This window comes from Priapulus caudatus, unplaced genomic scaffold, assembly GCF_000485595.1.
Source record: "Priapulus caudatus unplaced genomic scaffold, Priapulus_caudatus-5.0.1 Scaffold3373, whole genome shotgun sequence".
NCBI lineage: Eukaryota > Metazoa > Priapulida > Priapulimorpha > Priapulimorphida > Priapulidae > Priapulus > Priapulus caudatus.
Window position 1 is genome coordinate 1 of NW_014580434.1, and position 11,607 is coordinate 11,607.

General features: G+C 42.0%; 1 long non-coding RNA gene across 1 annotated transcript; it reads right to left on the reverse strand.

The window, feature by feature from the left end:
* Positions 1 to 8,197: 8,197 nt before the first annotated feature.
* On the reverse strand, positions 8,198 to 9,810 carry LOC106819411. Its single transcript, XR_001395418.1, has 3 exons — positions 9,725 to 9,810; positions 8,637 to 8,733; positions 8,198 to 8,289 (listed from the first exon to the last, which is right to left on the reverse strand). It is a non-coding gene; the product is annotated as an uncharacterized LOC106819411 (long non-coding RNA).
* Between the last annotated feature and the right edge of the window lie 1,797 nt (positions 9,811 to 11,607).

The following is an 11,607-nucleotide window of genomic DNA, read 5'->3' on the forward strand; positions in this document are numbered from 1 at the left end:
TCCTGAAAAAGTGTCCGACGGCTGCGGGTGTTTAAACATCTTTGATAATGATTTGCGATACACGGTGAATTACAGTTGATTAGTAAAAAGCAACGGAAGCGATATTTAGGCTCTGAGTAGGCGTGAAGCCAAGCTCTGAGTGGCGAGATTTCTGTAATTTCCGCTAATGTAGATGTAAGTGACGGATGCCGAATGAAAGTGCTTTTTGTCGGCACAGGAACGGCGATGGGACTCCGTCTATAACTAACAAACGAGGAAGAAGAAAAGTATGAAGACAAAAAAAGTTAACACGAAGAAGAAGAAGAAGAAGAAAAGGAAGACGAAGAAAGAAGACGAAGAAGAAGAAGAAGAAGAAGAAGATAGAAGAAGAAGAAGAGAAGAGAGCCAGAAGACGAAGAAGAAGAAGAAGAAGAAAGAAGAAACAAAAGAAGAAGAGAAGAAGAGGAGAAGGAAGAAGAGAGAAGAAGAAGAAAGACATGGAAAGAAGTAGAAGAAGAAGATGATAATGAAGAAGAAGAAGAATAAAAAGAAGAAGGAGAAGAAGAAGAAGAAGAAGAAGAAGAGGAAGAAGCAAGAGAAGACGAAAGTGGTATAGAGGAGGAGGGAGGAGGAGGAGGGAAGGAGGGGGAGGAGGGGGAAGGAGGAGAGGGGAGGAGGAGGTAAGAAAGAGGAGGGAGGAAGATAAGGAAGAGGAAGAGGCAGGAGAGGAGAGGAGGAAAAAGGAGGAAGAAGAGGAGGAGAGGGAGGAGGAGAGGGAGAGGAGGAGAGGAGGAGGAGGAGGGAGGAGGAGGAAGAGGAGGAGGAGGAGGAGGAGGAGGAGGAGGAGGTAGGAGGAGAGAGGAGGAGGGAGGAAGAAAGGGCGGTGAATTATATGCGTAACTGCGGCGACGGTAGTTCAAGTGCAGAAACACATCGAAAACGTATTATGCGCGGAGAAAGATAAAATCGGTTACATTTGTGTTTCGATGATGGCGGCCATAATATTTACGTTGGCGATTATTATTAGAAAGCTATTTCTATCTAATAGTTAGCAAAATGCACCAAGAATAATGCGACATTACCGGATTGTAATAGATGCTTAGTAATCATCTCATTTCCTATCTCGAATGGTACATATCCTCTATGCTGGGAACATCAAAGGTAACTAGAGGCATTCCCATGTAAGAAAGTCAAATAGAAATTTGTTGTCATGAACGGACAGTAGCTTCTTCCTGTGATGGGATAAAATATAAAATGAAAAATAACCTACTTCATATGTTAGATTTTATTCTTTAATAGTTATCTTTATTTATTATGGTGGAAGCATAGAAACAGTACATCAGGAAAGTTAAGAAACGAGGGTAACGTGAATTAATTATAAGTTGTTTATGCGCGCTTTTATGTGAATGGCGTTCAATTGTTATTTTGTTATCATTTTCATATTCATTAAAAAATGACTCACTCGAAAAATCTGGCCGAGGGTAAATACTGGGAGGTACTGCTGGACATTTTACTATTTCAACTCTTATTAGGAAGGTGTTCGTCCTGAGGCCCATTCCCCTAACCGCCGTTTCCTCTATGGCGCCACCCTTGCCCGTTCAACACCGAGGGCAAGGAGGGTCGGGAAATGCGCCTAGGCGAGACGGCTGAGGGATAGGGGAGCGTTGCGTGTGAACGAGTAGGCGGGGAGGCGAGGCGATGTGTCAGAACAATGCAGCGAGTGATGAGGATGCGATAAGGTGAGATGGGCTAAGCGTTAGGATAGCTCTGACAATGGCTACCCAGTATCAATACATTCACGGATCCATACCGCGAAATCACCAAAATACTGTAAGATAGCAGTGGCTCAATTAATATATAAATAAATAATATAGATAGACTAAAAAAAAAAGCGAAAAATCAAAATACTGTAAATAGCGTGCTGTGCAAATAATAATAATAATCTAATAATAAATGTAATAATTCAATAATCAAAATTATAGAGCTCCCGTGGCTTCTTCAAGAATTATAAGTAAGCGAGCATGTGCAGCAACTATGATCTCTTCGTGCGGAGGCTAGCCGTGGCCACCCATCTGGAGATCTCGCCTGTGCATTCGACACGTATAATGTCATATACAAGCAATTACTGTACTTCATGAACGCTTCTGTTATTCTGAAAACTGTATAATAGTTCCTCGGAACGCTAAGTTGGTTAAGGGTTTGAACATTGTCGTGGATGCTAGAACAGTGAGTAACCTCGGAGGTAATATTATCAAAAATAGAAAGAAACGAACCTTCATGAAATTTGCTAATTGGTCTATTGTAACCTGCGAAATGCTCCACGATCAAAAGATGGCGCTCTTATACGTTGATGCAGGGGTCTTGCGAGATGCTCTACGGCCAGTCTGCTAACCCACACAATTCACGGGTATCTCCCTCATCACGCGCTGTTGTATGAATAAAGCATGTAAGCGGTAGGACGAAATAGAAGAGAGAAATACAGATTACTCGACAAGACGATCTCCGAGTTTTTGAGGCAGTAATGCAAAGGTTCTGCGACGTTCGTACCCAGCAGTTATTTGTGAGTTTACTAAACCCAAATCTATTAGCATTTTAAGTATTTGGTGGATATTGTGTTGCATCAGCACTGGGGTCGGAACCTGGGGCGAGTTAGCAGCGTAGTTGAATTAAAGTTGAGTTTCGCAGTTTATATATCATAGAAGTCACATTACAAGGCGCGCGGACAGATCAGCAAAGAATATGATGGAAAGAGTTAAGATAGCATTGCAGAAAGTATCGAAAAACAACCTGCTTCTCTCTCTCTCTCGTCTCTCTCACTCTCTCTCTCTCTCGATCTCTCTCTCTCTCTCTCCCACTGCATCTTTCTCCCCTCTCTCGATTTCTCGTCCGTTCTCAGGGCGCGGTCTCTCCATGATATAGTCGTTTGTAGAGGAAGAGAAGCTATATAGTATATATATATATTATATATATATATATATATATATATATATAGTGGACTAGTCTTTAATTTATTGACATTCCTCTTATCTCAACTCTCTCTCTGGTCCTCATCTCTCTCTCGTCTCACACACGACCCTCTCACTCCTCTTCCCCTCTTCCTCCTCCTTCCTCCTCGTCATTATCTCGGGTGTCTTTCAGCGGCAGCTTTCCTCCCCTCTAGGAGCACTCTGGCGCTTCGGCCGGCAAGTGCAGGCTGCTTAGCGCTAGCGCAGAACCTGGCGACTTTCTGGTTGCTCGTCCGCTGCAGACCGTGCAAACCGCGCAAGCGAAATGTCCGCACGACCTTCCCCGTGTGTGCGCCTGCAAGTCGCTGTCCTATACGCCGCACACATGGCGATTTCGAAGCGATTTCGGAGGGCGATTGGAAGCGAACGAGGGTGTGCTGAAAATCAAAGGCCAGTGTTGATTTGCTAGCAACCTCGTTGCAAGCGACCAGAATTCGTTTAGCGGAGTTGGCAAATTGCACGTTGCCCCGGCAGAACATAGCGATTTTCGAACCAGCAATTTTCGACTGCGATTATCTAGAAAATCGGCGGCCGAATGCATGAAAAAGTCCCAGTACTGGCGCTAAGGCTTACCGTTCCCGCGTGTAGACGTAGCTTCCGTTTGAGTATGAGGCAGGTCTCGCTGTCTCCTTCAATCGTGATGAACGCACCCGCGTCCGCCAATGGCTCGGTCTGATCAAGCGTCCGCAGCTGTCGTCTGTTAGCGGCAGCTGATGCTGGCAGGTTGCCCTTTGCTGTGATGCGCATGACGTAGCGGAAGCCCTGTCGCCACAGTGAGAGTGCCCCGGTTCGGTTACGGGATGCAACGCGGAGACAACATAGGTAGATTCACGTGGACTATGACGGGGAGAAACAGCGAAGGAGTGACAGGGGCAGAACAGCACGGAAGCATTGTAATCAAGAGTCCATTATTTTAATAGAGAGTTAATAATATGAGATAATGACGAAAGATAATAGAGAGATAAATAAGAGTCTCTATATGAGATCTTGATGATATATATATATATATTAGTAAGATTAGAGAGCTAGTTAGTTTTTAGATAGATAGATAGATAGATACGATAGAGTAGATAGATTAAATAGATAGAAATAGATAGGCTAGGATTAGAAGGGTAGATAGAGTAGATAGATAAGATAGATAGATTAGATAGATAGAGTAGATTAGATAGATAGATGAGATAGAGTAGGATAGTATGAGATAGATAGATAAATAGATAGATAAGATAGGATAGATAGATAGATAGGAGTGAAGAGAGAGAGAGAGCAGACAAGAGGAGACAAAGAGAGAGACGAGAGAGAGAGAGGAGCAGAGAGAGAGACAGAGAGAGGCGAGTTATGGAGGAAAGAGAAAGACTAAGTACGGAACCAATTGTACTAACTACGACTGAAATATCGTTTGGCGACGTTTTCGCGATGACGTACCTGGTTGAAGTCGTGTGACTTCGGTGTATTTGGGCTGCAGGAATAGTTATAGAGAGTCTGGCATCAGTTTGCATGCCTAAATGGAGAAGTCGCGTATCGAGGCCCAGTCTTTGAATGGGCGAGAATGCATACCATACGCTGTAGATCGACAGACATATTTTCAATCATGGTATTCATAGCGCGTATCAGTACATCCAAATGGAGAGGTGATTTTAAGTGAGGTAACGCGCTCTAATGATAAGCAGATGGCAAATGTGTTGTTTGGATTGTCACCCATTTATGTGATGTTTGAAACATGGTGGATAAACACATTCATTGGATAATAACTGCCGAGGTTTGTAGTTTAACGGAGACAGTTACGCAGTACTGTTTTTCAAGATTTTCCGTAAAAATCACTGCATTAGGTTATCGTTCAAATTAACAGTTGTTCATTATTGAATCTTAAGTAATTAATAAATTCCTTTAACGGGGAAATGCTGTCCGTTTAACACGAAAAAATTATACGCAAATTTTGCCAAGCCTCATTGTTCGCCCAGTAAGGAATTATATCAGTAGACGAAGGTTTTTATCAGAGAGGTAGTGTATAACCCTGAGGTCGGTGCATAAAAACGTAAGGCGGCGTAAAAACACGAAACAGAAACAGAAAACAGAAACAGAAACCTAGTGAACTGTAGCAGATTGCAGCGGTTCTTTCGAATAAACCGCGAATGGCGGGGTTGGAGGCCGAATTTATTGTCTGAGCATTAATCTGGTTAAACTCCGGGTAGTAAAAGTTCTACAGAGAAACAAACTCTCGGAAGTGGAAGAGTTTCGAGCGAACGTCGCGTACTGCGAGACCTAAGTTGATCTGGGGCAATATGACTTTCCTCGCGGACATTTGAGAGGCTGTTGCCCAAATATGGCAAGTTTACAAGCTGTGTGTTGTTGCGCGTCCTTACACACGGAGAAATGCGGGTTCTTGTTTAGAGAACAAAAAAAATTTACGGGAGACGTATTACAACTCTGGTACGGCGGGAGAAATGAATCAACCTATCCCTCCTGGCGTGATTGCAGTATCTCCAGCGCAATATTGTTGTGGGTGGTGGGGCACGTTCTGAAAGACAATGTTTGTCTAGGAAGTGGCGGCACAGAGATTACAATTTGAGTGCAGGCGTAAAAACGAAATGTAAATTTATCTAAGCTGACACCGTGCCTAGCAAATAATGATTGATATTGGTTATCACTATAATTAAGGGTTATCTCTTCAGACGAATAGGTAGGCGCATACAGCACATTGTTGTACTGTACGCCGGTACCGGGTACCGTACCGTGCTGTGACACACTATATTGAAATTGCACTGCACTGAGCTACTGTGTCTATACACGCATACGTGATCAGAGAGACTTTAAAATAGAGGAGGCATTTCCATGTGTCGACAATAAACTGTTATGGCGGCGAGGATCACGGACATATGACACGATTATAATTTTTTAATTAATCCAATATTTAACTGGTGACACTCGACACTCCGGTGTGGCGTGGTTGTTGGTGTTGCAACACGTGTGCGTTCTAAAACGATATCCCACAGGAGACCGCGAATATACCAACATCCCTTTAAGATATGAATTTATATATAATTATATAATTATAATATAATACTAATTTAATGTAATATAATATACATATAAGATGGATAATATAATATAATATAATATAATATAACAAATTATGAGGGAAGTTTTTTAACAGGTGTAAATTTAAAACTAAAGGTGTTGATTAACCAAAACCAATTAATTCAATCCGAGTGCGACGTGGAAAATGGTCTTATCATCGATCGGTTGGCTGAAAGAATACGTAAAATGCGTAGAAATATATAGAACGGTCTGCGTCACTTCCATCTGTTTGCCGACCCTTTTAACTAGGAACCCGTACCGGAGAGCCGGTTGACCGTACTTCGGCGGCGGAGCCCATCACTTTGCTGAACAAGCATCGAAAGAAACTGTTTCTTAACAAGGTCACTACACTGAACACATTGTGATTTCCTAGTCACATTGGATTTGTACATAACACACCGGTGAGCTTAGCCGCGGAGTCATTATCGCTCAAAGTGGCGTGATTAATGATTAATTTATCGCTAAAATATAATGATTAAATAATTTAATTAGTCGCTCAACAGTGATTAATGATTCATTTCAAACAATATATATCATTATTGCGTAATTGTGTGTAATAATTTACAATCAAATAATCTCCAAGAAATAGTAAAATAGGGTTGACATTTTATATCGTATGTCTCTACCGGTAAATACATTTTAAATTAAAGCAAAAATTGGCAAATTTCATCTCCGCACTTGGATTATCATGCATCGTTTTGTTAGATGTGTTGAGAGTTTTTGTTGTTGTATTCGCTACCTGATATAACCTTTACATTACGGGCCAATTGCGCATCATTTTATTAATTGGTGTTTTGAACAATATTGGGTACCATATTTCTATAACTAAATATAACGAGGTTCTAAAGCTTACGACTGGTAAGAATAGTAGGTCACTGAAAAATTTTCTCGGTTGCCGAAACACGTATATTTTGCTATTGCTCCAGCAATCTAATCCCGGATTCCTCGAACTTCATCGTTCGCGTTATATGTCTTAAACGTAGGCAAAACACAAAGGCATGATGGGGTAAAACAAATCAAATAAAAACATAATCAATTAATATATATATAGTATATATATATATATATATGTGTGTGTGTGTGTGTGTGTGTGTGTGTGTGTGTGTGTGTGTGTGTGTGTGTGTGTGTGTGTGTGGTGTGTGTGATGTGATCTTGTGTCCCCTGTGTCTGTGTGTACGCGTGCGTGAAGTGTGTTGTGGTGTGTGTGTGTGCTGTGTGTGTGTGGTGGTGTGTGTGTGTGTGTGTGTGTGTGTGTGTCTCGTGCGCGCGCGGTCTGTGTATCGGTGAGGGCGCTGTGTAGCATTGGTGTGTGTGTGTGTGTGTGGTGTGTGTGTCGTGTGTGTGTGTGTGTGTTGTGTCGTGTAATGTGTGTGTGTGTGTGTGTGTGTGTTGTGCGTGTGTATGTGTGTGTTGTGTGTGTGTGTGTTGCTGTGTGTGTCGTGTGGGTGCTGTGTGTGATGTGCGTGTTGCTGTCGTGCACTTGTGATATTTGCTATAGTATATATATATATATATATACTATAGTAAATGTCATATAAATATACCTATATATTCTAACTAGATTTTAAACTACTATATAAGCAAACAAATGTCTTACCGTGTTCTTTGTAAGTTTAAACAAAGCTACAGACAATGGGATGTGCTGCTGTTCATCTGCAGACACTATCGCATCAAGTAGCATCTCCTCATTGAATGTTGTTGGGCGACTAGGGTAACTGAACAAACAGGTTATTTTCTCCAAAAATGGCGGACATGTTGAGAGTTAAACACAGGCATGGAGCGAGGTTGAATAATATATTGAATAATTTCTGTCACAGCAAATTAAATTCACACTCTAAAAAGCCGCCATGGTATATCGCTGATGCTCCCCAAACTTATTTGATGTGACAAAAAGTGAGATGGTGTTCATGGAGCTTGAGAGTGCGCGAGAGAGCGTGTGCGCGACAATTTATTTAGTACACGGAGAAACAATTATAGTGTTCTGTAGATGCGATGAGGAGGGAACGGCAAAATATTGATCTAACTGTGCTTTACGTACAACTTGTTTATGTTCACGTTAATAACATACGTATATACGTGAAATAGTTTGTTATATCTTTTTGACTAAATCATACCTGCGTCATTTGGCTTTCCAAGCCACTGAAACATTTCTCCTGTATTATAACTGAATATTGTATTCGTTACGAAGCCATTTTTGCTTGCAATGACCCTCGATGCCTGCAATGACTTGCTGCGAAATTAAAACGAATATCATGTGAATAATCACAGCATTGTGGGAAATCCTTAAATAATAACCACAAGATTCGATATGTACTATTAAAATATAGAAACTATTATTAATATTAATCATTCGTAATCCTACTCAAATATTTACTATCCCTATCAATATTCACGCATTAAAATTCTACTTTTCTATGAGCCGTTATAAGCAGATTTAGCAAAGGTAGATAAATTATATTGTTCGCAAATGCAATGTGTTTTAGTAAGGATATCGGTTTTAGACTAATCTAGATTGTTGAGTCAGCCTATAGTCCTTACTAGAAATAAATTATTCAGTAGCTTAGTTATGAGAATTACCTGTAGTACTCCTTTAGCTCGATCGTATAGTTTTGATGATGCATATTTGCCTCAATCTGCAAACTATACTCATCGGGAAATGCTGGCACTGCTGGATCTTAAAGTAATCAGAGAACTTTGTTAATCTTTTTCACTCACTTCCCATGAAAACGTGGTACTAACGTGGCATGCGTTGCAGCATATACATATCTAGCACGGAGATCGGTGGTTGAGAAAAGAGATTTATAAGCATGAAACCCGTTCACAAAATTATTCTAGCACCCTTGAGAATATGAACGATTACCGATGGATCATTCTCTATATTATTGAACAAAACAATGCGTTACTAGATGATATTATATGTGTAACTATGTACATCCTATGAGCAGTACGTGGCGAGAGTTATTATTGGAGAGTCATAACAAAGATATCAAATAAATTTATTGGTAGTGGCATTTTCATGTGCCATATCAAAACCTTCTCGAGTATCAAACTCAACGGTTGGTTAGAAGACAGGTTTGAAGAAGCGTGGATTGTAATACTGGCAGCCGAGTCAGTCACACATATTGACAAATGTGTGCATATCTCTTGCGCAAGTCCAAAGCCAATGCGTTCCACGTAGCTATTAGCTAGCAAATATTTGTAAACAGTCGGTGGTGAGATAAAGTGGACGTACACGGGTGATAGGGCAATCGAATGTGTGGAACAAACGCAACCGGTGTACTTGAAAACGACCCAAGGCGTGTATCAGCTTGGATGAATTCTGTCTGATGTAATTTCCAGTATATTCAGTAGCACCTTTCTTGTCATTTCGATGTTTACCTTCACTTTGGTAGCTCTCTGAAGCCTAATTTATGTGTGACGAGTGTTATATTTTGGGAATATACGTTATATAACTCTGAGCGTAATATTTACGCAGAGCACGTTTTACAGAAACATCGCAAATGCTTATGACTACCATAAGTCTAGACCGTCATAACTTTTGCACAACATTGCATGTTTATTTCTGTCTACCAGGTTTCTATTCTGTTCATGCAATCAGCAACTATACTAGAACCAACTATTCAATACAGGCTTTATGTGCTTTAGAGAACATTGACACAATCTACCTTCCAAGGCATAGGCGCAGCCTAAGATTCCAGCGAGAAGGATACTGACGGCATGTATGTGATGCATCGTGTCTAATCCTTTCTACAGATCAGTGTCTGAAACATTGAAATTCATTTATAGCTTATCTTCTCTCTCTATGTGTGATGCGTTATCATTGGAGCCACGCACTCAGCGTACATCTCGCACGTAATCATACACCACTACACATCGAGCACAACACAGCACACACACACACTACTCATCCCACACAGCACCACACAACACACTGACACACACAACACACACACACACACACACCACACACATATGAGAGTTGGTACACACACACACATACCACACACACACCACACAACACACACATACACACACACACCACAATCCCCCTAACATACAAACACAACAGAGCCCACCAACGGCATAGCGACACACAACACATGCATACACACACACCCATCACAACACATATACACACACACATTGAGTATCTCACACATACACTGAGCGACATCACGACAACACACAGGGGCTCACATAGCATGCTCGCAACGAGGAAGAACACGCAGCATACATCGAACACGAGGACACACACGAATACAGAAAGCAAGCACAGATAATTGGAGTCGTATAACGACATACACACACCACAGATCACACATACCCACAACATACGGTCGTAGGATTGCGGGATAATGACATCACGAGCACACCACAACACACACACTGGTGGAGGATCCGAAATAAGAAGCGACCGTGAAGAGGGTACAACAGAAGCACAGACAACATAAACAAAAGCACACAACAACAAGTAACACAACAACAGCACCAAACACGACACAGAATTCACACAGGCACTGACACATACACAACACAACACACACATGCATCAGCACACAGAAGAGCACACAAAATACAGACACACAGCATATAGCACCACACACACACAGCACACACACAATCAACACACTAGCATATAATAATAGTATACCAACACAGGGGACAGGATCTGACACAAGCGGGACGAGGGAGGAGAGAGTATGGAAGGAAAGGGGGTGCACAGAGATAAGCGAGGTGATTCGCCCGCGGCGAAAAACACAAGACGAGTTATGTCACAACACACTACAGAGGTAGGTGACACCACACAAGAGGAATCACACACTAAAGGGAGTAGGGCACGATCGCAGAGAGAGAAGGCCAGGGAGGACGGAAGCGGACAACACAGGTGAAGAAGGCGAGGCAGAACGCACCACCGGGAGAAATAAGAAAAAGGCGAGAGAGTAGCCGACGCGGACGAAAGTGAGACGACGTTAAGACAAGACCGAAGCGAGAATAAAGACCACGACACACGCGCGCGCGCGCGCGCGCGCACGAACATACAGGAACGCACACGCATACCGACATTTGAAACACACCGTTTAAGATTAAATGTCAGTTGATGATAGATTGAACTATGATATTTGATTCACTGAGAATTTAAACTGAAGATACGTGCCAGCTATATATGCGTTACATTTGCGTGCACACACACACGCACACACACATACACATACACATACCACACACATACACACACCACACATACACAGTCAACACAACACAGCACACCACACACACACACACAGCACACACACACTAGCACAGAGAGTCACGAACCACACACTACAACAACACAGACGACACACAGTGGTCAGCACTACACACACAGGCGTACACACACACCAACACTAACACATAACACACCACATAAAACAACACACACACACCACAACACACATAGCACACACACACGGACACACAGCACACGAACACACCCATAACACCCATACCATCACACAAGCACACACTCGACTACACACAACACAACACACGACACACACACACAGTA